A 24,710-nucleotide genomic window follows, 5' to 3' on the forward strand; every position below is an offset into this window, starting at 1 on the left:
TTTTATTGAACAATGAAATGTATTTTCCCTACAAGAACACACAAACAGGTCATAGAAAACACAAATACTGCTCTCATTTATAGTAACACAGTCTCCTGTACAAGTCAAAATCACAGAATGAAGAAGAAAAAGAGAAGAGCTTGGCAGCACCATCTATGAAAATCCATTGTCCTTTCTTGTTTAGCAGGGGAGTATCCTCTCAGAGGAGGCTGTGGTGGACAGGCAGACAGCAGCATTTCAAGTCCTAAGCCCCTTTTTTCTATTCCCCTAGGAGAGACAAGGTGGGACCCACAGGCAGAGAAGAGTTGGAGACTGTGTTGGTTATGTTTTTCATTGTTTTCAAAAATAGCTCACAAAGTATACATTTAGGTTCCCAGTATAAAAGGTACAACCTTCCTGGAGGGGAGTGTGTGGCAGAGTTCACTCTCTCTGGAGCAGGCAACTGAGACTCAACCACTGGGAAAAAATTAACACATGGAGCAGGGGACAGTGGTATTTCTTTTTCCTCTTTATTCAACGCTGGAACCTAGTCCATGCAGTGACACCGTCCACACTCACAGGGAGCCATCTCCCCTCAAGAAAATGGTTCTGGAACCCTCCTCATAGACAGACATATCCAGACATAGGCCTCCTGGTTGACTAAAATGCAGTCAGAGCCACAGTGCAGATTAACCATCACCAAGTAGCTAATCCCAGTGTGACTTAGATGACTCCCTTCTCTGTGGCACATCTCTGGCCTGAGCAGCATCTCTCCTCACCAGTCCTCTGTCTTCTAACTTGGGCTTTGCACTACTTGGTTCCTATTACTCTGAATACCACCAGTTACCTCAAGCAAGCTGAAGAGGAAAGGTGCAGTTTCTCCCCTCAGCTTAGGGTCCTGAGATTGATTGGAGACAGGCAAGAACTCAAGGCTGGGACTGACGCAGAGCCCATGGGGAATTGCTGCTTACTGCCTCGCTCCATGGCATGCTTGGCCTAATTTCTTACATAACACAAGGCTGCCTGCCTAGAGATGGCAGTGCCCCAGTGGGCTGAACCCTACATCATCAATTGTTAATCAAGAAAATACGCATGCCAGTAGGTGGAAAGAGTTCCTCAATTGGGGTTTCCTCTTCTCAGATGACCATAGCTGTGTCAGGCTGACAAAAAAAAAATTACTAAGCCGAATTCGGTTGGGAATCAGAGCTCTATGCAATAACTTCTCCAATCCCAGTCGAACCTCACATCCAAGACTCAGCTACAGCGACCTTAAGAGGATTGGACATTTCAAGTCCCAGTGGCTAAATAGTGTACCCAGGGGTTATGGCTCGTGCAAGCGAGCGTGCGTGCATGTGTGCATGCATGCGCACGTGTGTGTGATTAACCAGTGAATATCTATTGAAATATTTGTTGAAAGTGGTTCCACTGAGTAGCTGCACGAAGAACCTTGAAGCAGAGGAGGACTGACCCACGAGGAGCCTTCACATCAGCTCCACTTCTCAGACACAGACCCGTCCTTTCTGCACAACACTCTTCAGGCACAGACCCACCTGTTCTGCCCAACACTCCACAGGCTGACCCCAACCATGGCCATAGAAGAACTATCTGCCCACCGCCCGCAAGATGCTCGCTGCTACCACTCAGCGCTACTCCGACACTGTGTCTAACAAATGATGTGCCTCTGATGCTGACCTTACCTCCTGCTACAGTCACCTATCACAGTCTCTCTAGGCCACCGATTCCCAACCTGGGGGAGGAGAGCCCCACCGGGTTGCATGTCAGATATCCTGTGTATCAGATATTTACATTACAAATCACAGCAGTAGCAAATTGCAACTATGGGGTGGCAGCGAAACAATGTTATGGTTGGGAGTCACCACAACATGAAGAATTGTAGTAAAGTGTCATGGCATTAGGAAGGTAGAGGACCACTGCTCTAGGCTTTGATGGACCTGTCTCTTGCCTCCCACTCTGTTCGGAGCTGCAGAGTCACCGCTCCATAGGGGCAGAGACTAGCCTATGCTACCCTGCACTCACCCGAGATTCTCTGCACACTCACCAATAACACTGCTACTCTCCTATCCTGGGAACCAGGATGGCCCAGTACAAGTGTTGGCTCTCCTTATGGCTCAGAGCTTGTGGCATTTGATCCCTGGGTTCTCATAGCTGTGTGGATGTGTCCCCCTCTCACCGAGCTTTCTCAAAGACAGCTTGAAATGAAAGTTGTGTGTTATTAGGGTGAGAAACACAAGAATGTGAAACAAGGACCATCAAGCTATACAGCACATCGATCGCCCCCACCCCAGCTTAAGTGGAGAAGGCACTGAAGATCTTCCACTTTGCATGCTTCAAGTATACAGGGAAGTCCTAAACAAATAAACATTGAACATGTGTGTTGGATATAGACTGACATTTACAATTTTGTATCATAGAGGAACCAAATAGTAGACAGTATTGGTTGTACAAATAACTTACAAACGGCTAACACAGCCTCTTTATTATGAAGTTCATAGATCACATAGAGTACGTATACAACCCATAAATACATATAGAAGAAACCACGACCACTAATATGCCCACCCTGGTTTCCATAGGTACTGCACAAGTTGGCACTCCCACTAGCCACAGGTGAGTACTCCATTTGCTCCACAATCTCATCAGCATGAGCTGACACCACCCCCACCACCACCCCCAAAACCACCACATAACAGAAATTAACAAAAACTTTTCACTGATAAATTGGAACATCAGTGGTCTAAATTACCCAAAAAACAGACACGGAGTATCAGAATGCATGCAAAATAAGGATCCAACTTTCTGCTGCATCCAAGAAACATACCTCAATACCAAGGATTGATACCACCTCAGGTTAAAGGATGAAAAAAAGGAATTCCAAGCAAATAGATCCAAGATGCAAGATTGTGTAGACATTTTAGTATCGGACAACAAAAGACTTCGAACCAAAAGGTATTCAAAGATATGAGGAAAGGCACAACATAATCATGGAAAAATCCATTACGAGGAAAGACACGTCATAATCATCAAGGAAAAATAATTCCATCAAGGGAAAATTGTAATTCTTAGCATATTGGGACCAACCAGAAGGGCACCTAATTGTAAAAGAATCACTTCAGTAGCTTAAATCACATATTGACCATCACACACCTATGGGGCTGGAGAATGAACTGCACTTAACATAATAAAAGCACCACTAAAGTGAAGCTTTTGCTTTACCAAGATAATTGATGCTGGTCAGATGGGACTGGAAAAGCATCTGTGATGCAGACGGGACATCTTCAGGGATTATGCTCCTCAGGGCCTGCACACCGAAGCTGTGGTCCAGAGGGTGCCTAGGCTGAATTCCATGCTGACAGCCCAGCTTGGTAAGGTATAACAGTCTCTATTGGGAGAGAGTGTTTGAAGGCGTGAAGGAGTCATTCCAAGTGGCTATGGCTTGGAACGTGTGGCATGATCAGAGTCCCAGAGGGGAGACCATTGCGCAAGGTGCAATCACTTACAGTGAAGACCTGAGCAGTACCTCCCACCAATGATTGATTGTTTGTTCACATGCACAAGGTTGGTCACGAATGGAAACTTCTCCTGTGTCCACATTCAAGTATTAAGTACAGTAATGCCTGGGTACAAACACAACTAAAAACAAATGCAAACACTGGCCTACCAACCCACTCAGAAGCCCTCCGACAGACTGGCCCTATTAAATTAAGCAATGCTGTTCACAGAAGATACACCAAAAAGCAAGAGCTTTCAAGGGGACAAGGGAGAGGGTAAAGGAACATAGCATATGAGCCAAGGAACTGACCCCACAGTATGAAGAGCCTGAAAGCTTAGTAAACGCCCTAAGGCCTCTAAAGCACATTGAACTGTTTCAGGCCTGAACCGCACAGGCTATCAATGACTTGCTGTTTGAACAAGCCTGCACCCCCTCCTCTGGGCACTTAAGCTTAAGAGGAAGGTGCAGGAGGTGAGGGGGAGCCAGCTGCTGGATCCCAAGGTATCTCAAGCATGGGCTGGGAGGCTTCACTGTTCTAACTCACGCAAGACCTGAAAGCAGAAAGGATGGGATCAAAACCACCTAATGAACACAAATCCCTTCCCAGACTCTCCTCGCTTCTCCACTGTCTCCTACAATTGCTGATATCTCACCGACACCAGTGGACAAACTTGTTTTTGTCTGAATTCCCCATCTCCAGACTCACCTTCCCTGATTTCTCCATCCAGGACACCAGTCTATGGTGCTGAAGTTCATGGTCTCTAAATATAACCTTCCTGATATCAGAACATTTCCTAGGCTTCCCACTAACCACTGCTTCTGGCGTAGTGCCAGGATGTGTGTGTGTGTGTGTGTGTGTGTGTGTGTGTGTGTGTGTGTGTGTGTTCATGTGCTTTACTGCAAGCACAGTGGTGTTTGCAAGTAGGTTGGTCAGGAAACATTAAGAAGCCCTAGCTTAGGTTTCACCTCCTACCCTTGCCAGATCCCTGTAATCAGCCACCTCTCCAGTTTTATTCTGCACCTTCCCTTCCAGCAGTTCTGTCCAGCATGGCTTCCTCCTACATTCCCTGGGCCCCATCTGCCTCCTGGCCCAATAGTTCCTGGCCTTGCTTTCCAGACATATGGGAGAGGTTGAATTCCCTTCTCAGATCACAGAGCCCTAGCCCTCTGGGTGGGCCATTTTATGATTTGATGGCAAAACACACCTTGAGAAGGAATCCAGCCTGCACATCTGAACGGAAATCCCCCTGAAATCAGAGGCATGCAATAAACCCACCACCAGAGTGTGCAGTAGACTGCAGACATTGGCCTGGGCAGGGAATCCAGAAGCCAGATTTACTTCTTCCTGCCCTGGATCAAATCCCCGCAACACCTAGGGGCTTCAGTCTCTTCCTCTCTCCTGACACCAGGACCCCAGCCTGTTAGTTACTGCTGAGCACAAAACTCGACAAGCCACGTATCTGCTGCATGATCCCCATGTGCCCTCCCTGAAGTCAGACTCAGATGTCTGGGGTACCCAGCCCCAAAGTCAATCCAACCACCAACTAAGCCCGTGTGCCCAGCGAAGACCAACTTAGCACAGTGCTTCCACTCTCCCAAGCATCTCCATCCCATGCTCCTTTGCAACAGGCCAGCTACCTGGTTAGCTGTGGGTCGAGCGCCGGGTCCAAGAAGAGTTCTTCAGAGTCAACAAGGCCTCGGCAGCCTCCAGTATCTCCTGACGCTCTGAGGCAGCAGAAATTGAGGCACTGGGGCCCTGCAAAGGAACAGGTGTGAGGAGAATAGGAGCCCTCTATTCGATACCTCTTCTCAGAAGCACATGTGCCCCCCACCCAGTGCCCAGCTGACTCCACTGCCCACTCCCAAGGCCTAGGCCGACTTGTCTACACAGCCACTTAGCTCCGGCCTCCCCAGTTTCCAGAAGCCTCACTTCTGCAGGGACCTGTAGCTCCAGTGGATGACGCTCTGTGCTGGGACATGGCAGGAGCTTCACCCTTGAGTATCTGGAAAGAAGACGTGAGGGGATTAAGCACCGGGGTGTGTAGGTAGAACCTGAAGAGAGAGACTGGCGGGGTTTTTGCAATACCAGAACGTGGGAATCCACTGGGCTGTGGAGAGCTCAGACCCCACGGCTTGGACACACACTCTGTCCTGCTCACTCGGCTTTCCTTGACATAACATCCGCTCACACCCCAACACATTTTTCCTGAGACAGTCATCTCTATAGTGTCTGTTTCTGTTGTTGTTGTTGTTGTTGTTTGTTTGTTTGTTTGTTTGTTTTGAAGAGGACATCAGGGAACCACAGGTGTCTGCATTTGAAACTGCAAAGTCCCTGGAGAGATTCGGGTCTCAGGGACAGGGTCCTGCCAGCTCTTTACCAGCCAGCACACATCATGAAAGGAAGCCTGAAGCACTCCCAGGAGGGTTTCTCTGTTGTCCTCTGGACTTTCCCCTGGGCCTCTGTGGCCCTCTCTGCCGTGACACTAGGTTTCATTGGGACCTTCTGTCTCACCCATCTGTTGGGATGCAGAGAAACAGTGTGCGTGTGCGGAAGACCTACTGTGTGCTGGAAGGCCTTGCTCTGGTACTCTTTACAGTGCGACAGGTGTACAATATGTTTTGCCAAAATGTCCTCTAGGAAGTGGATGCTTGGAAACATAAAGTCACCGGTACCAAGTCTCGGAGGCATGGACCACCAAAGCAGGAGAGAACCCTGTGTTTGCCCCTCGGTCTGAGTGTCAGCCTTCTCCCTGCCCTCTCCTTCTCCTCCTCCTTCTTCCCAGACCATCCTCCTGCTGCTCCTATGGCACCGAGCACAGGGTTGGACGCACACGGACAAATGACACAGACAGCTCCAAGTCCCTCTCTACTCACGTGTTGGGAAAGGCCAAAGACCCATGTAGCCCCATGGAAGGAGAAACCACCATTTTCTGCTCTGAGGCTGCTGCCCTGTAGGGCAGAGGTGAACGTGGTGGGGGCCAGTAGAATAGCTGGGAGCTCTCCTGTAGAGACAGAGATCACAGGTGGGGATTGGGTTCCAGGCCAGCCGGGAAGGGAGGATGACGCATGGGCAAATCACACCCTGATGGCAGGAGCCCAGAATGTCAGTGCTCCCAAGACACCCGCAGAAGCCCCCCTCCGTCTTAGCCTGCTCTCTCGCCACTGAGAAGACTGAGGCCCAAGGAGAAGGGATGTTTCCCACGTCAGCACACGGCCACGTGATGAACTCTTAGAGGTGGGAGCCCTGACTTTAAGACTCAGCTGAAAGGGGTCTTGAACGCTGCCAAATACAAACAGCCAAAACTCAAGGAATCTAACATTTACATAATTCCTGACTGTGTCATGGTTCTTCTTGGTATAAGTAGTTGATTCTGTATATGTGTAGTAATATAAATGTATATGTAGAATATTTAAAAATATAGTGGAAAAAAAGAGAAAAAGAGGAAAGTGGTCTTGACAGTAACTGGTGGGGTCCCCCACTCAGACTCAAGTAACAGACTCTCCTTACCCTCTGGGTTCTTGCAGGGTGCAGGTCTTCAGGCTGGCCCCCAGTGTTCTCCTCCCAAGCTGTAAAAGACAAAGAATTGCTCCCTGTTGGCTGCCCACCTGCCTCATCTGAAGCCATTCACCAACATTCTGAGTAGTCACCATCACAGAATTCCTCAAAGCCACAACCCATTCCGCCCCCCAGCCACCCCCCAACTGCAAGGCCTCTGCTTCCCACACTCAGCTGCTACCTACCATTGATATACGATGTCACTCTGGACCGGGCCCCATTGAGGTCCACGGTGTACTCTTCCAAGGTCACACAGAGTACAATTCTGTGACAAGGGTGGTCACAGAGTTACTCGTGCTGTGCTTCCCTCCACCTACACTGAGGCGCCCTCCCTAGCCAAGAATACTCACTGTGAGTTTTTGCACAGGTAGAGGACATGTTGCCCTGTCTGGCAGATTTGCAGGGGACACTCGCTCTTGGTAGTCCAGTCTGGCGTCTCTTTAGAGGTGCACCACGCACCCTCTTCTCTGAACTCGGTGCAGGCAGAGCTACACTGTGATCCCTACAGTAGGGGTTTGAGGGACTCCTGCTTGTCATGTGCAAGGGTGGGGCCTGGCCCCCCTCCCATGCCAACAGGCCCCACCCACGAGGACACAGCACAACTGGGGTACCAGCAGACCCGAGAGCGGGAGGACTGGGCTTCTCACATGGCTTGGGTCCGGCTGCCCCAACTGTGGCCTCTGACAGAGAGATTTCCAGGTCGTCTGAGGCCTGGTTTGATTCCTGGTGCTGCTCCAGTTGTGTTCCCCGTGCTCGCTTCTGAGGAGGAGGGCAAGCAGTAGAAACTCGGCTTGCCTTTTGCCTCCATGATTCTGGAATGGAGAGCAGAAACACCACTGTATCCCAATGGCCCAAAAGTAACTGGTCTTTCTGACAAGCAAGAAAGGAAGGGAGAAAGGAAGGAAGAAAGGAAGGAAGGAAGAACATAAAATCCCATCCCCAAAAATAATAACCACCCTAACTGAAACTGAAACCGAAACCCAAACCCAAAGAAAACCAAGCAAGCAAGGAAGCAAACAAGCAAACAAACAAAGAAAGTAACACAGAAAAAGCTTACTCTGGCAAATAGACTCTTCTTCTCCAGCATGCTCACCACGAGTTTGTCCTCTCACAGTTTCCTTCAGCCTTCATCGCCCTATCTTATTCACACAGTCTCCATCCTTCCCATGTGGTCTCTCTCACCCACCGCCTCCCCACAGCCACCTCTTGCCCTTGGCTCCATTCTGCCATCAGTCGGCTCAGACTCGGGACACACATCCCGTTTCCAGGCCTACTCCAGCAGCCCTGCGCCTCGAGCCACAATCACGCCAAAGCCTGCACACCTTGGCAGCTGACTTCTGGGCGTCCCGCATTCATTCGCTCCCCACATGGGAAAAACACACACCAACTATTCAGGAGTGACATGGATGACCAGTGTTCAATTACTCCTTCACCCTCCAATCAAGTTTTCTTCATGCCTTAATCTTAAGTATCCCCTCGCTCCACTTTTCAACGGATTACACTTTTGTCCCCACTCACACCCCTGCACCCCTCCCAGGAAATCCTCTTGCTCTTCTGAAGACAGTGGACACACGAGTCATACCTAAAAACCCACCACCCAGGAAACTGTTTCGAACAAACAGTATTTCCGCGAATTCCATCCACATCTCTCCCTGTTCCATTCTTTGCCCTTTCATTCCTTCCCAGCATCCTACACGTGGCAGATGTTTGTTGAAGCCCATGCCGAGTACCGAGTACCGGGCCCTGGCATCGCCCAAAGACCGTGTCCGGCCGACTCGCCTGCCCGTTGGCTCCAAGCCAGGCCGCTCACCCGCCCTCTCCTCTCCTCAAACCCACCCATTCCCTCCCGGTTGTCCGCTAATGTCCCACAGTGGGCTCCACACTTTGTCTGCTGCGACCGTGCCGAGTGCGGCTTCTTCTCTTCCCTCACACCCGATGCCTACCTCAACTGCTGCCTGGCAGGTCCCAGACCGGCGAGCAACCTGGGGATGTGCATTCTCAGAAGGGTTGGGGGCGGGGCCCGAGGGGGCTGGGAAGGGCCTGGAGGGGCCGAAAGGCTGCGGGGGGTCGAGGGGTGCTCCTCCTGGTTGCTTCCCATCTCTGGCAGGCGTCGCCTAAAGAGGCCTGAAAACGAAGGAAACGGGCACCTGAGCAGGTAGAGGGAAGAGGAAAGGCACAGAAGAATAGGAAGGACCTGTCCCACATCAGTGCCACCCGTGGTTACGCCCAGGTACCAGGCCTTCAGGATCAGCGAGTTGAGGCGCCTGAGAGAAGCCTAGGCTCGCGGCTGTTCCTCAAGCCTTCTCAGGGCTTCCGGCTTGGCCCGAGGCTCTACTTCCTGCCTTGCCACAAAGGCCAATGAGCTTCCAGTGTTCGTCCGGCCGGCAGAATGGCGGCCCCTAGTGGCCGCTCGGAGACCCGCTGCTGCACTCACGCTGTGGTGGTGCTGGTTACTGCTGCTCACTTCAGGAGGGCCACCTTTACCACAGGAGGGACGAATTGAGCTTTGCACCCTCTGGTCACGGGCCCGCAAACTGCCTCCGTTTGAGTGCGAAACAACGTGGGGTGTGGGTGCATACAGCTTCAGTAGATCGGGTCGCCGAGCTGCTCTAATTTGTCTCTTCGAACTCCAGCGTGAGATTTCGGCATGGGCCACCATCTGTCCTCACATCGTCTTTTCTCATTCTGAGGCCATCTTAAAACCCCAGAGAATACTTGCCGATGTCTGGCAAGGGCTTCAACTTGTTAGAGGCTACATCTAACCTTTTTGTTTTCTGTTCTAGGAATAAATCCCTCCATATTTCTGCTAGCCGCATACTCCCTGCCTCCTCTGTCTTTATTGTGTAAGTAAAAAAAATTTTTTTTACTCCGTAGTGTCAGCTAGGAAACATTCCCTCAGACAAACATGTGACTTCCCGGCCCCTTGTCTTTTGTCCTTCCACCTATATGTGAGAATCTGCATGCTAACTTTTCTGAACTCACTTCTGTTTACCATGCTGCAGTCAAACTTAGAGATCCACCCCCCTCTGCTTTTCAAGTGATCCCTGGCATTAGTGACACTTGACACCAGGACGCCTGCCTTCTCTAGTGCAAAGGTACTGTAATTTAGAATGCTGAACAGAGCTCTCAGCAAGCAAGGGGGTTCAAAACACTTGCACCACAAAAACGGCGGCAATCCAGGGAGCCACCACCAGGGGGCGCAAGTCTCAGTCTCCTTCTCCCAGAAGACACTGGATGCTGGGTCACCTAGAGGTCAGCAAGGGTCACAGAGCAGCCACAATGTGGCTAGGAAGCATGTGTGAGGGGAGTGAATTTGGAAGCTCATTGGTCCAGAAGAGGGTGCTGCAAGGAGAGAGAGAGAGAGAGAGAGAGAGAGAGAGAGAGAGAGAGAGAGAGAGAGAGAGAGAGAGAGAGAGAGAGAGAGAGAGAGAGAGAGACGGAGAAAGCAGCTCTGGCAGCTCACTGGCAGGAGCCTCAGCTGGCAGGGGAAGGAGCTGCATCTTCCCTCAGAAGCCCACTGCTTCATCCTGATTGGCTGGACTCTGGGGTGACTAGAGGCTGGCTTCAAGAAAAAGAAACTAGGTTCCAAGTCCTCTTATCCCTGCCCCCTTCATCTGAGCTCTCCCAATCTTTCAGCATTCTGCCTCCTCTGGCAAGTCTAAAAGGGTGAGGCCAGAGAGGCCGACGCTGCCATGATGTAGCCTGCCCCCTGACTGAGCCCTTTCGCGAGGGTTCCCAGCTTCAGCACCCCAGGGGGAAGCTTCTGCTACTTATGTCTCAGGTGGGGCAGGGAGGGATGACTGAGTTTCCAGAGGAGAATCTCTGCTCTTGAACTGCTAGAGCGTGACACGCACAAGAAGGGCCAATCAAAGCGTGGAAGAAGCTGAGCTCAGTGCCATTGGTGCGCTGAGGAGGAGCATTTGGAGGTTGGCCAAAGGCTGTATATAGCAGAAGGCATGGGTTTTCATGACAGCAGAGAGTGTATTGTTTTGACTTTATTTTTATTTCTTGTTCAATGGGGTTTTGCCTACCTGTCTCTGTGTGTGTGGGGGGGGGAGGTTGTCAGAAACCCTGGAGCTGGAGTTACAGAGGCTTGTGAACTGCCATGTGGGTTCTGGGATTGAAAATGCATCGACTGGGAGAGCACCCAGTGCTCTTAAGCTCTGAGCAAAGTCTAGAGCCCACAGTGATAGTATTTTGTACTGAGAAAAACAACCTGTGGAGGAACTATCTCCTGGCTTGCACAGGGCATAGTGTCTCATTCTGGTCTAAAAAATATTTTTTTTTGGTGCAGCAGAAAATGTGTAAATGGAGGATGCAGGAAGGTAAATGAATGTTGGATGTCCAAGATCCTAGAAGTCCATAATTTTATTTTTAATGTCTTCCATGTGGTTATTATTGGAGACAGGATTGCCCGTGTTTTGAGTTGTTGTCCAGCACGCTACTCTCCTGCCTCAGCCTCCCATGTACTGATATTTCAGGCATGACTCCACCAGGCCGGAGTGGGCAAAACAGCAGGATCTCAGGAGGAACAAGTGGTTTTATTTCACAGGGGATCACAAGAATTAGTTAGACTACAGTGGGCTTGCAGGTAAACCCCAATCCAGGGAGAAGGGCATGCACGGTCTTCCTTGAGATTAGTGACTGGGTTCATTCTCGTCCACGCGGGCAACAGTGGATGCAGTGGTTTAGAAAGACAGATGAATGTTCACCCATGAAGGAGTAATGGTGGTGGTCTTTGGCAGGGAACAGCATGGAGCAACAGAACTGAGAGTAGTGAACGCTGAAGAGGATGGAGGGACACTTGTCTTGGCCTCATTGAATGGTTATTGTGAGTGAGTGAGTGAGTGAGTGAGTGAGTGAGTGAGTGAGTGAGCGAGCAAGCGAGTGATGGAGAGCAAGGATAATATTAGATAATAGCGGTAGAATTATGTGGTGGCAGAGAAACTCCACTGCGGTTGAGAGTTCCAGCAGCCCTTTTCATGGCCTCTCCATGCTCTCGAGCCACAGAATAAGGAAGTTGAAGAGGGATGTGCTCTGTTTCCTACTGGACTTCTGACTTCAACTGATATGGGAGACTGACCAGAGCAATAAAGAATGTCAGTCTAACTTGCTCCCTGAGAAACTGTAGTTTACTTTGACAGCATAACATCCATGGACTCAGAACCAATCAGAGGTCAAGTGCATTTCAATCTCTTTGAGCCCAACAAATGGCAGAGTTGTGCCTTCCTCTCATGAGTGACCTACCTATAGGAGAGAGGTCAGGCCTCCTGTAGGTGTGCCTAACACGAGCCCTTCCATCCCCTACTCTAGGGAATCTGGTGGGGCCTTGACTGCTGTGAATTCGTGGAAGAAGTGTAGGCTACACAGAGACAGAGGCACCGTCCTTGAGGCCAGAGAGAGACTATGGCTGAAGACCCCAAATCTCCTGTGAATGCTGAAGAGTGTTCCACCACATCAGATGTTGTTGGTCAGTGTGTCTGGCTAGGGGTTTGGTGTCATTTTGGGTGCAGTAATCCTAAGTGTTTCTGTCACCAGTCATGCCATCGATTAGAAATGTGGCCTTAGGCAATACTTCTCAGGACCTGAATCTGTCCAGGCATAAGATGCCCATTCTGTGTCACGCGTCCCACGTTCACATAAAACGGAGACTTTGTGGAGGGGGTACGGTAAAGATTGGCAGGGGCAGGAGTCCTCAAATGGAGTGGGTGCTTTCAGGAGACTACGGTGGGAAGGGATGCTCACACCATCTCTGCATGGTCTCTTCCAGATGAGCAACAGGATCTTCATTACCAGCCTGAAGTCCTGCCTCACACAGTTCCCCCAGAGGTAAGGAAAATGTGCAGGTCCAGAGAGAGTCCACGCCAGCAGTCACCATCTGTACCGTTTCAACTGGGTCCTAACATCTTTGTCTTTAGACAAATTCCTGTGTTGGGAAAGTCACTTCCCTTTGGGTCTTAGTATGTTCTGACCTAAAAGGAAAACCTAAAGCGTGGTATTGTTCGGTCATCAAGTTTTGGAAAGCTCTGTAATTCTTTATGCATATCTCCGGTTTTGGAAACATTCCTATCCCTTCTCTCTGGAGTGTCCGACCTGATATTGAACAAGGATGTGTGCTCTTGCAGGAAATCATCCAAGGGCCACTGCTCCACTGCCCCCCAGCCTTTTCACCTATGATCTTCAGTCATCGAATGCCCATTCCTTTCTCATGTGATCCTTGGCATCCCATGTTTATTCCCTGTCTGTGAGTACAACAAAGCCCACAGGGCCAGCTCTGGCTTACTGTCCTGTGTGAGAAATCACGTTATTAGTACGATAAGGTTAGGAGAGAAAGAAGGAAGACCATGTGGGAGGCGGAGGACACAGAGCAAGAGGAGAAAGAAGGAAGGAAGGGAAGGAGGTAGGGAGGAAGGAAACAAGGAAGGAAGTAGAGAAGAAAGAAGGAAGGAAAAAAATGACAGGGGAATAGCAGAGCAACGTTGCAGCCAGACTTGCAAAGACACAGACCTCTGGGCTTTCCTGTATTCTTTATGGCATACTTGGAAAAGTATCACTGTGAGCTTTTCCCTCAGTGCAGGCGGTTGCGGAGACTAGTCTGCACAGCAGCATTAAGGAGGACAGGCACAATGCGCACAGCACACAGCTGGCTCCCAGTGCGCTGAGACTATTCCTGCACCCAGAGTGAGTGGGCATGGGAGGAGGCTCTGCAGAAATCTGGAGGCATAACTGGACCTGCCAGAGAGGCCCCGGGGAGTGTTGCAGGCCAACAGAGAACGTGTCCCGTCAGGAAGAGCATGGGCCAAGTGGAGGCCAGAGCCGGTCTCTGAGAGGACCACGGTCCCATCTTCCCTGCTGCTTTCCAGATTAGAACAGTTCTTGGTCACCTTTCTGTACCCGGGGAGGAAAGAGTTCAGAAAAGGTGGTTCCTAGAGAAGTGATGTGGAAGGTGACTCTGAGAAGCAGTGATACAGAAATCAGAACAATTCCAGTCCTACCACAGTGGTGTCATTGGTCCTGCTATCCTCAGATATTCCCCTCCCCCAGGCTGACCTTGCAGAGCACCCAGCTCTCCCTGTGAGCTTGCAGGGTTTGTCAGCAGTGCCTTTAGTGTCCATGTTTCCTCTCCTCACGTTGTCAGGTTGTCTTCTGTGGTCATGCATCCCTGCGGCTGCATTGCCCGGTCAGTACGGCCAGCACAGCTCCTGGTAAATGACTGGGGGTGATGTCCTGGGAGAGGGTGGGCTTTGGGAAGCGCTAGAGCTGGGTGTTTGGTGGGACGGAATGATGGCTGAAGGGTCCACTGTCATCAAGGATGGAGGTATGGTTTGTCATAATTCCTTCTCTCACAACCCCTTTCTGCAGGTCCCCACCATCAGTTCCCAGGACTCTCAAAGTACCAACGTGGGAAGAGACAGCACACCCCAGATCAATGACATCTCCAACCAGAACCCTGCGAACCCTGCAGTCCACTCTAGAGCCCCAGACATCTCGAACCAGGGCAGCTTTTCTGCTGAGGTAGACAGGCAGAGGGTCATGGATGCTGCCGAGCCTCTCCTGATTCTGCACAACTCCCCTCCAGCATGGCAAGAGACTTGCAGGACACCAGGTTGGTGGCTGCTTGGATGAGGGGCATGGAGTGGATAGACTGGGAAAACTGGAGGGCTTATGCTGAGAGAGAGGTAGCTAGAGCTGGTGGTTTCCTGCACGTGTCAGCTAGGGACTCCTACTACTCAATGGGACTGAGAAAGTGGACCCCCGTGTCTGCTTAGGTCTTCACCTATCTAGTGTTTTGCTCAATAGCAGAGGGCCAGTGCCCAGAAGTCAAGAAAACTGTGAGGTGCTAAAGGTGGGAAAGTCTTACAGGAGAGCATTGGAAGGAAAAGAACTAGGAGAGATGTCTCCCAGTCAGCAGCTGTGTCTCAGTCCACAGCAGCCTGACAAGGCCTAGCAGCATATGCACGGGGCATAGGTGTCTGTGATGTGGGGGAGATCGTCATCCCAACTCAGGATATTTTCCTTGTGCACATGGAACATGGATACCTTCCCAGACTGAATTTTGTCAGCAAACCTCAGAGTTCTATCCAGGAAGGGGTCTGTGGGTTCAGAGGAGAATTTCACAGCCAGGGAAGCTTGAAAACAAGGCTGCTGGGTAAAAACAGTCAATTAAGAGCCCTGTGTGAGTGGGAATCCACTCTTTGTGGGTATCCTTGAAGGAAGATGCTAAATGAGGTTGGGGTGCTTTAATCTCACAGGGATCTATCTGGGTGGGCAGTGTAAGCATTCCCCCCAGGCATGGGGATAAAGGAATGCCAGGTTCCTCTCTGAGTACCTGGGGTTGACCAAATGGGAACTAGGGCAGGGAATGATGGTGGAGCCAGTGCTAGAGAGAAGGCATTCACCTAGGAGCAGGTCTGTTGGTTCATCGCAGTGAGCCTCTTACACTTCTGGTACACAATGTTATGACTAGAGAGCCAGGCTGTCACATATTTGTGATCTGACTTTGCCTTTGCCTTTCTGTCTGCAGTTCCTGATGGAGAGTGAAGGCTGCAGCTGTCCCACCTCTCTGTGTCACCTCAGCATACACACTCTGCTTTGGTGACTGGCAAGGGGACATCTGCCTTGCACCCAACACTTGCCTTACGGAACCCAAAGTGGCAACCCCACCGTTTGATATATATTTTCCTGTTCACAATGGTTCTGTTTTCCTTAACCCTTTAGTTGTTTTGTGGACATTCAATCCCTCAGTGTGAGGTAGAAAAATGGCTTAAATAAGACTGGACGTTTTGACCCTGCCATCGTGTTTGTCCTTTGGAGGGCTTGGCTCTTTCATTGTGTCTTTAGAGCTGCACTGTGCAACATATGAGGAACTCTCTGTTCACAACGTTCTCAGCCTATTACAACTACATTCCCCCTTTGCCCCTAGGGCCTAGCCTTCTTGGACTACGGTATCAAGAATCACATTTTAGTAGTTGGGCTTCATGTACCACTATGATATTACTTACAGGGAGAATAACCTTTTACATTTCACTGGTCCACACTACCACACTCAAAGATTGCCTCTATACTGTGAAAAGCATAACCCTATTGACCATGACATTGAAGTAATCTAGCGCCATGGTTTTGCAACCATGTGCTCACACGCAATGCAACTGTGTCCTCTCGGGGGACAATTTTCCTGTATAGAGACAGAACACTAGACACGAAGAAGGGGGCAAGTCTCCATTCTGATCAAACCCCGTTTATTGAAAATTTTCACAGAGTTTATATAGGCACAGAGGCATGGGAATTTGCGTAAGCAAGGGTTGCTATGGATACCTAACTATGGAATGCTCCAGCAGGGGTCTACCTTTACAGCTGCTATAATTGCAGGAGAGAGATTCCAGGTAAGTCTTGAAGCATCTGGTTAGTCAGGAAAAGGCTCCCGGAACTGCTGCTCGCAGGCAGCTGGCCTTTAATCTGATCTTATCAGTCACCTTTCGGGAAAAGGAGTAGCTCGGGGGTCTAGAATGACCAGCCCCCACAATAAACCACAACAGGTGTCTAATTGCCGACCTATGACAAGGTCAGCTGGTTTCGGGTGAATGGCAGACTGCTGGAGAAATAGGAACCTAGGCTCTGGCAAGATGGCCATGTAGCCTGTCCCCTACACTATAGGTTTCTACATCGATTGTAATAGGAACTGAACAAGTGTAGTCACAACCAAAAGTTTAACCCACGGAAATACCGCTGTACAACAAGTGTCCTTATAAATACTTATCTGACACTAAGATCATTTTGTCTAATTTGGTTTTGAGGACATGGCATGTAACCACATTGCTTCCAACTGTCAGCCAAAATCTGTTTCATGATCCTTGAATTGACTACCAAAACCAAAACCCACTACTGCCCCATCTACCCCAAAAGAATAAAACAAGGGAACAGAAAATGGTTAAGTCGCGATATGGCAATGCAGTGCTGATTCAACTCTGCAGTCATGAACACAAACATCCCGAATTTGCAGAATTCTCTTTTGCTGGAAACATCTTGCATAAGATAAAAAAATCTCTCATCTGGGTAAGAATTGAGACAGGTTCTGACCTCCTAAGTACATTTCCATACTGGGTCAACCTCCACATAACAGGAGAAATCTAAAACCCTGACATCCATGGGAGCCAGGGCTGACCAGGAAACTATTCAGAGGGTAGGTGGGAAATCTTTAAGTTAGGAGCCACCTAATTAGAAGAAAATCATATCCGGATGTGGCCCCATACTTTTCTGCACCTAAGGTGCTCAGGCAAAATAGAGAAAATTGAATCCAAATAAAGAGGAAGACTGTGACAGTACACACGATGGATAGCCCATCACAGTGCAGCATCTGATGGCCAGCATCATCAAACCATAGCAAACCACGTGATTCTCAGGTCTTCTAGAATCCAAACAACCCCAGCTTCACTTGTGGTCACACAGCTTCACCACACCATGGCCTTGTGGTAGCCATGCAGTCAGATCATGTTGGTTGGAACTGTGTTGCAAAGTTGTGGTCCAGAGAAGCCCGCAGTGTAACCTGGCAGGGGTACCCGTGCCAAATCCCTGCCACACTGGCTGGCTGTGTGGTAGGAGAGTGAACCAGCAAGCCAGAGATGGACACGGGTGCTGTGTGGTGTGCCCCCAGTCCTTCTGCGTGCTGGCAGTCCCATTGAGATGCTCCTCTAAGATGGCCTGCCATGGTCGTGTCCAGGCTGCACTAGAGACCCTGGGAGAAGAGACAGTGACCACCAGTCACAAGGTTCTTGTCCAAATCTAATGTTCTACCATCAGTCTTCTACTTCTGTTCTGGAGAAATGAAGAGTCAGTCATGCTTACTGTGCAGAAGTCAAGGTCACCTGAGGGTTACCGTGATGAGTGCTTTCCCATGATACTTATCTCCTCCTTAGTGCTTGACTCTCCTTGTTTGTTTGTGTGTTTGTTTTTCAAGACAGATTTGTGTGTGTGTGTGTGTGTGTGTGTGTGTGTGTGTGTGTGTAGCCCTGTCTGTCCTGGACTCTCTTTATAGCCCAGCCTGGCATCAAACTCACAGAGATCCACCTACCTTTCTGTGTCTCCAATTGCTTGGGTGTGTTTTTGACATGTGTGGTTTACAACAATGGCATCTTCTCCTGCTTTTCTTTTCATCTCCAAAGCTGCGAGGCCCTTGTATAATCGCTCTGGGTCAGGAGAAAGAAGTAGGGAAATTGATCAAGAGTGGGCTGATGTGAAGGGAGGCTTTGTGTCCTTTGCCTGTGCCCATTGTTGCTTGCAAGCTTAACTGTGGGGAAAGCAGCACCCGCATTCTACTAGAGGTTGCCACCTGAGCTCTGTCTACCCAGGGTCCTGTACATAAGCCCAATTAAATGTCTGTGTTTACAAAGGAAGACCCAACTTCAAGTATTCATTTTGGTATCAGAAAACAGACAAAGGTAGAAACTGGCAGGGGACATTGTGGCTGCAACGGTATTTCAAAATGCAGAGGTGGTTCTGGAGGCCAGCAATGGTTAGAGGCTGCCATAGTTTTCCTTTCAACTTGATTGCTCTGTATCTTTGAGTACAGGGATAATCTTCCAGATTTCTGACAACGTTCACACTAGAAGAGAAAATTTCCAGACCATGTGTTCTATGAGAGATAATATTAGATATGTATGTGTAACAGTGGCCAGACCCTAACAAGAAAAACACCTAAATGGAAAACAGACCAAATTCATGAGTAGTCTTCATTAACAAAATAATAAACAAGCAAAAAAAGAAAAAAGAAAAAAAAACCCACAAGTGACAAATGTTAATTCGTAAAGGAAAGTTCAACATCGCAAAGTGTGTGATGCTGGGTTTTCTAGAGGAACAGGACTGAGTGGATCTCGGTGTGTGTGTGTGTGTGTGTGTGTGTGTGTGTGTTTGTGTGTGTGTGTTTTGCAACAACATGGATACATTAGCTTGTCTGAAACTTGGTATCTGTCACCCATCAGCTCCACTAAGATTTTTGTCTATTCTGAATTGTGTTGTTTCCATAATTTCCTTCTCGACCCTTTATAGTTTATTTAATGAAGGGCTACTGATTATTTTTTAGTTGGTTTGCATCCAGTCTCTTTGATGAAAGTGCTTTAACAGCTGTAGGATTTCTCTGGTAGAATTTTGGGTGTCATTTATGTATACTATTGTATAATCTGTGAATGGCAATATCTTGACTCTTTCTTTTCCAATTTGTGTCCCCTTGATCTCACTTGGTTGTCTTACTGATCTAGCTTGAACTTCAAGTACTATATTTTAGTGCTATGGAGAGAGTGGCGAGACTTGTCTTCTCTCTGATTTTAGTGGAATTGCTTTACGTTTCTCGCCACTTAATTTGATGGTGTCTATTGGCTTGCTGTATATTGCCTTTCTCACGTTTAAGTATCTCCCTTGTATCAGTGATCACTCCAAGTCTTTCAACATGAATGGCTTTGGGATTCTCTCAAAGGATTTTTATGCATCTAATGATATGCTCATGTGCTTTTTGTATTTCAATTTATCAATATGGTGGATTCTATTGGTGGATATTTGTATACTGAACCATCGCTGTAATCCGGGGATGAAGCCAACTTGAACATGGTGGCTGTTTTTTTTAAATGTGTTCTTCAACTGGTCTGTGAGTATCTTATTGAGTATTTATTCTGAGTTTTTTCGAGACTAAGTGTGCACGACCATGCCCAGCGCTTTGTTGAGTATTTTCGCATCTATGTTAACAAGGGAAATGGGTCTGACATTCCCTTTCTGGATTGAATCTTTGTGTGGTTCAGGTATCAATGTTTCTGTGCTAAGACTAACATGCCCAGAGCCTTTTCTCTTGGTTGGGAGACTTTTCATAGCTCTTTCTATTTCCTCAGTGGTTATAGGACCTTAAAATTGTTTAACTCACCATGATTTAAAGTCGGTAAGTTGTACCTATCAAGAAAATCACCCATTTCATTTTGATTTTCCTATTATGTGGAGTAGTACAGGCTTTTGAAGTAAGACCTAATAATTCTTTGGATTTCCTCAGCGTCTATTTTTATGGCCCCCTTTTCATTACTGATGTTATTAATTTGGATACTGGCTCTCTGCCTTTAAGTTTGTTTAGATAAGAGTTTGTCTATCTTGTTGATTTTCTCGAAGAATCAGCTCTTGGTTTCCTTGATATTTTATATTGTTGTCTTTGTCTCTAACTGTTGATTTCATCCCCAAGAATGATTATTTCCTGTGGAAGACTCGTCTTCAGTGTGTCTGTTTCTCTTTGCTCTAAGGCTTTCAGGCATATTTTTTATTCAGTAGGCTGAGATCTATCCAATGTCTTCACGAAGGAACTTAGTGTTACGAACTTCCTATTAGCACGACTATCATGTATGCTCTAAGTTTGCATATGTTGTGTCTATATTTTCATTGGATTTTAGAAAGTCTGACATTTCATTCTTAATTTCTTCCCTAGAGTGGTCTTTGAATAGAGAGTTGTTCAGTTTCCATGAGTTTATCCGCTCTCTGTTTTTGTTGAAATCCAGTTGTAATCCATGGTGTTCTATTAAAATCCATGGTGTTATTTCCTGTGCTGTTTGATATTATTGGGTGGTTTGCATGCCTACCTTCCTGGGCACCACTTGCGTGCAGGTGCCCCAGAAGCCAGAAGAGCTTGCTGGACCCTCTGGGACTCAATTTGCTGTAGATGACTAAGAGCTGCCTTGTGGGTCCTGGGAAAAGAAGCCAGATCCTCGAGACCAGCAGACTGTGTTCTGATGTGCCTAACCATCTCTCTGGCACATCAAAACGCTATTGAAATATGGCCTCACTATGTAGCCCCAGATGGGCCTCAACCCACTGTTTGGCCCAGACTGTCTTTAGTCCCCAGTTGTCTTCACGCCTTTGCCTTCTGAGTGCTGGGGTTTTAGGCAGGAGCCCTATGGTGAGCTCTTTCTGGTGTTCTTTCAGCCACAGGGTTGAGCTCCAGTACTTGTAGGCTCAGAGTAGAAGACGAGGTGTGGGAAGCAGTATTTGATCCTGGAAAAAACTCTCTGTTCTTTCTGTGGATGGCAATGGCATTTCAGGGAGGGGACAACCTTCATGAACTGGCAGAAAGGACAGCAATTGCCCTTCTTCCACAGCCCCCATTAAGAACTTAATGTCATCCTGCTTTCATGTATGTCCTCTGCTCTCTTTAGCGCCCAGATGACTTTCAAGCAATCTTCATTAACTACGGCCGTACGCAACTCTACAGTAAGAGGACACATCCGTTGACATCATATTTCTGGGTCTTATAACCTAAGGGTGAAGACAAATACAACGAGCACTCTTTTGCCCAACCATATAGTGTTGATTTTAAATGCAGCGAGCCCAACCTTTGGGTTTTACCAATGAAGACTCAAAAGGCAGATGCTGTGGTGAAAGCTTACTAGCTCAGAGAGGCAGAGAAAGCACCCGGAGGACCTCCCTCCTCACCCGCTGTCCCAGAAAGAAAAATCTCCTTCTTCTTGATGCAGTCTTACAGCTCTTTCAAACTGAATGTCTCTGCTTTCTACCTCCTGCGTCTCTCTTTATGTGCTCTGGACTACCTCTCACTCTCTGTGTGTTTTTTCATAGTCACTCCCTGTCTACTAGTGGCTTGCTCTTCCTCTTGACCTATGCTGGACTTTACTTAATCCTATTCACAGGAAGCTCTTAAATTATGGTGTATGCTAGGGCTCAGTCATACCACACCTAGAAACAGGTTTTTCCCGTACACAGTCTGAGGGTTCACGACGTAGTCAAATATGCTGCAACATTTCCTCCTTTTGTCTCAATGAGAGACTTTTCTCTAACATCAATAAACCGTGTACTAGCTGGACATTTACAATGTCCAGTCCATTATTATTTAGTAACCTTGGAAAAGGTACTCTATCTCTCCTCTCTTGGTCAAGTCTAAACTTCTGTAACTATATCTCTATCTTAACTTGCATTTCTCAACATAGGAACATCTTTTAGACCTTAAAACATCCCCTTCAATCCTTAACAACTAAGCTTGACTGTGAGACTATATCTCATCTTCAACCTCAACAGAGACCTGAGAAAGATAAACAAAAACTGAATAAACAGGGAGTGCAGAGCAAGCTGCTTCCAAAACTATAGAAAAGACAGAGCATGCTGGCTACCTGCACAGTCACTCAACATTCCTCTGCAGCATAGGAGCATCCATGCCTTCTGATTGCTGGTCCAGAATATTTGATAGATTTTTCTGTGAAGCAGGAATTATGAAGGACTTGTCTCCCTTTTCCTGGCAGAATTCAGCAGTTGACTTTCTTTGTGTCCTGCTTGTCCACAGCTTGGACATCATGCTATCACCAGTTGAGGCAAGGGCAGTTTCCTTGCCCAGTGACTGCTTTGTCACAGTTGAAGCAGACTCCATATGGAGGTTGTTCAGTGGTCATCATCTTCTTTGACGTAGGCAGGGGTACTGCCAGAACGGACATGTCTCATTGGGCAAAGACTTTAAATGAATAAAACATGTTTATATGCCACTTTCCGGAGATCTCTCAGGTTTTCGAAGACCACCTGTCTCTCTCTAATACATCTGAATTGTTAATTTCTAGGCACATTTCTATAATTGACCAACCTGGTATATAACAAAACCACATATTTAATTGACTATAAATTTGAATTTCTTAATTATCCTAAACAGGTTGCAATAGTAGCTTTCAAAAGGGCTAAAACTTCACATTGAGTTTTTTTTTTTTTTCAAGAAAGGGATTCTCCATGAAGCACTTGATGTCCTAGAACTCACTCTGTAGACCAGGCTGGCCTCAAACTCAGAGATTCACCTGCCACTGCCTCCTGAGAGCTGGGATTAAAAGTGTGCACCACCACTGCCTGTCTTCACCTTGCATTTTTAACAATTATATAAGTACAATACCAAACTATCACCTTAGTTTGTATCAATATTCAAAGAGTTATGACAATGTAACCAAATATAACCTTAATGTATCAATATACAAAGATCTAGAGCAATGTAAGAGTTTTGCCTAGTATTGGCTCTACAGTTTGAGTAGAATCAATTATCAACCCTTTTCCCTCTGTTACTCCAATACTGTTTCTATATCCCCCACTTGTTTCTTAATAAAAGGAAAATATTTTTTTAACTCTAACACAGTAAAAAGTATTTACAAAAGTGAAACAGTTTCTGCCATGCTTTCTCCGATGTCCAGCTTGGTTGTATTGGGAAGTCTTAATATTAAGTATTTATTAGACCAAATTCTGTAAAATGTTCATGTCAGTGTTCTGCGAGCTCGGCAGTTTGAATGCCCTAAGCAGTTTGCAGTCCAAAGCTGATCTGTGGCGGGTGTTTGTCAGCTTAGTGGCAATCTTGACCAGGCAGAACACAGCAGTCCACCCAAAGGTGTCCATGGTTTTAGCAGAGCCTGGCACTAGAAGTGGCATGGGGCAGTTTTGCCCAGTAGTGGCATTGCCACCTGACAGGTGGATTCATTGTTGCAGGGCCCCACCATCATCTTGGAGACTTAAAAGAATACTGTTAGGAATGCTATGAAATTTAAACTTTTTAAGTGCCATATTCAGGAGATCTCCTAAGGGTTTGAGGACCACAATCTCTTACGTGCATCCAACGTACACAAACAACTGTCGTCCTAGATTCTTGCTTCAGATTCAAACCTGGAAACACATACAGGAAGCTAGATGAAACTTATTTCTGGAATTAGTTAATACTCTATGACTACTAGTATCATGACAGAAAGTTTATATTTGCATAATAATATTATCGATTTTGAGACACTATTTAAACCTCAAGAAAAGTTTTAGAGAGTTAAACGAAAACCAAAACATGAGATCAGTGTCAATAGAAGAGTCCTTTGGCTTTTGTTTTCTTCCATCCCATGCCAGGTGGCTCTTCTGATGAGACATATTTTGAATTTTCCTTTAATAAGCATACGTGGGTTTAGAAGAGAGGCCCAAGTTTCCAACTCTAACGTCAGCTTTAATTTTTAACTGAACTGGGACCACATAAAAACCACTTGCTACGTATATGTCTGCAAGGGGCAGCAATACTATTTGGCCAGTTTACACTTATCTTGTGACATTGTCTCTTGATGTCCATTGTTTTTCTTCAGATGCTTCATTTTATTTTGGTGGTCTCTGGATTCTTTAGTAGAATGCTTTTATTCTTCTGAAAGATAAAAGTAAAACCCTGCTACAACCCTAGCTCTGGGGGTGCCCCTTTTTTTAAGCACATTTTATCTTTCCTAGGGCAAAACAGATTTTGGCAACAGAAAAAGTATTATCTTTTAATTAAATTTATTAAAAATTTGATATTTTGAAACTACATATACCTTAGCAAGTATAGATAAAAATGCCTGTTTTTCCCTTCTCTTTATATATATAAAGTCAATGTTTAAATAAACATCTAAAGTTAAGTCATAGATCATTGAAGGACTTTAACTTTCAAGTTTGTCCTGATTTTTGCAAATGGATTTTAAGTTTTTGTTACTGTAACTCTTATAAACCTGCCTCTGCCTCCCAACTGTTGGGATTAAAGATATGTGGCTCCCAGAAGCTGGAATTAAAAGTGTGAATCCTCAGGTAATAAAAAAAAGTGTGAACAACCACCCCCATGTTCATTGTAACTCTAGAATATCAAAACAACTAATTTTTTTCATTTTTCTTCTT

General features: G+C 47.2%; 2 long non-coding RNA genes across 2 annotated transcripts; one reads left to right on the forward strand and one right to left on the reverse strand.

Annotated features, from left to right (window-relative positions):
* Positions 1-7,402: 7,402 nt before the first annotated feature.
* Positions 7,403-9,374, reverse strand: LOC311602583. The gene is made up of 4 exons (XR_014780785.1): positions 9,281-9,374; positions 8,990-9,170; positions 7,694-7,858; positions 7,403-7,548 (listed from the first exon to the last, which is right to left on the reverse strand). It is a non-coding gene; the product is annotated as an uncharacterized lncRNA (long non-coding RNA).
* Positions 9,375-12,807: 3,433 nt separating this feature from the next.
* LOC311601449 lies at positions 12,808-14,228 on the forward strand. Its single transcript, XR_014780577.1, has 3 exons — positions 12,808-12,875; positions 13,172-13,290; positions 14,185-14,228. It is a non-coding gene; the product is annotated as an uncharacterized lncRNA (long non-coding RNA).
* The last annotated feature ends 10,482 nt before the right edge of the window (positions 14,229-24,710 follow it).

This window comes from Acomys minous, assembly GCF_964271855.1.
Source record: "Acomys minous genome assembly, chromosome: 7".
Classification (NCBI taxonomy): domain Eukaryota; kingdom Metazoa; phylum Chordata; class Mammalia; order Rodentia; family Muridae; genus Acomys; species Acomys minous.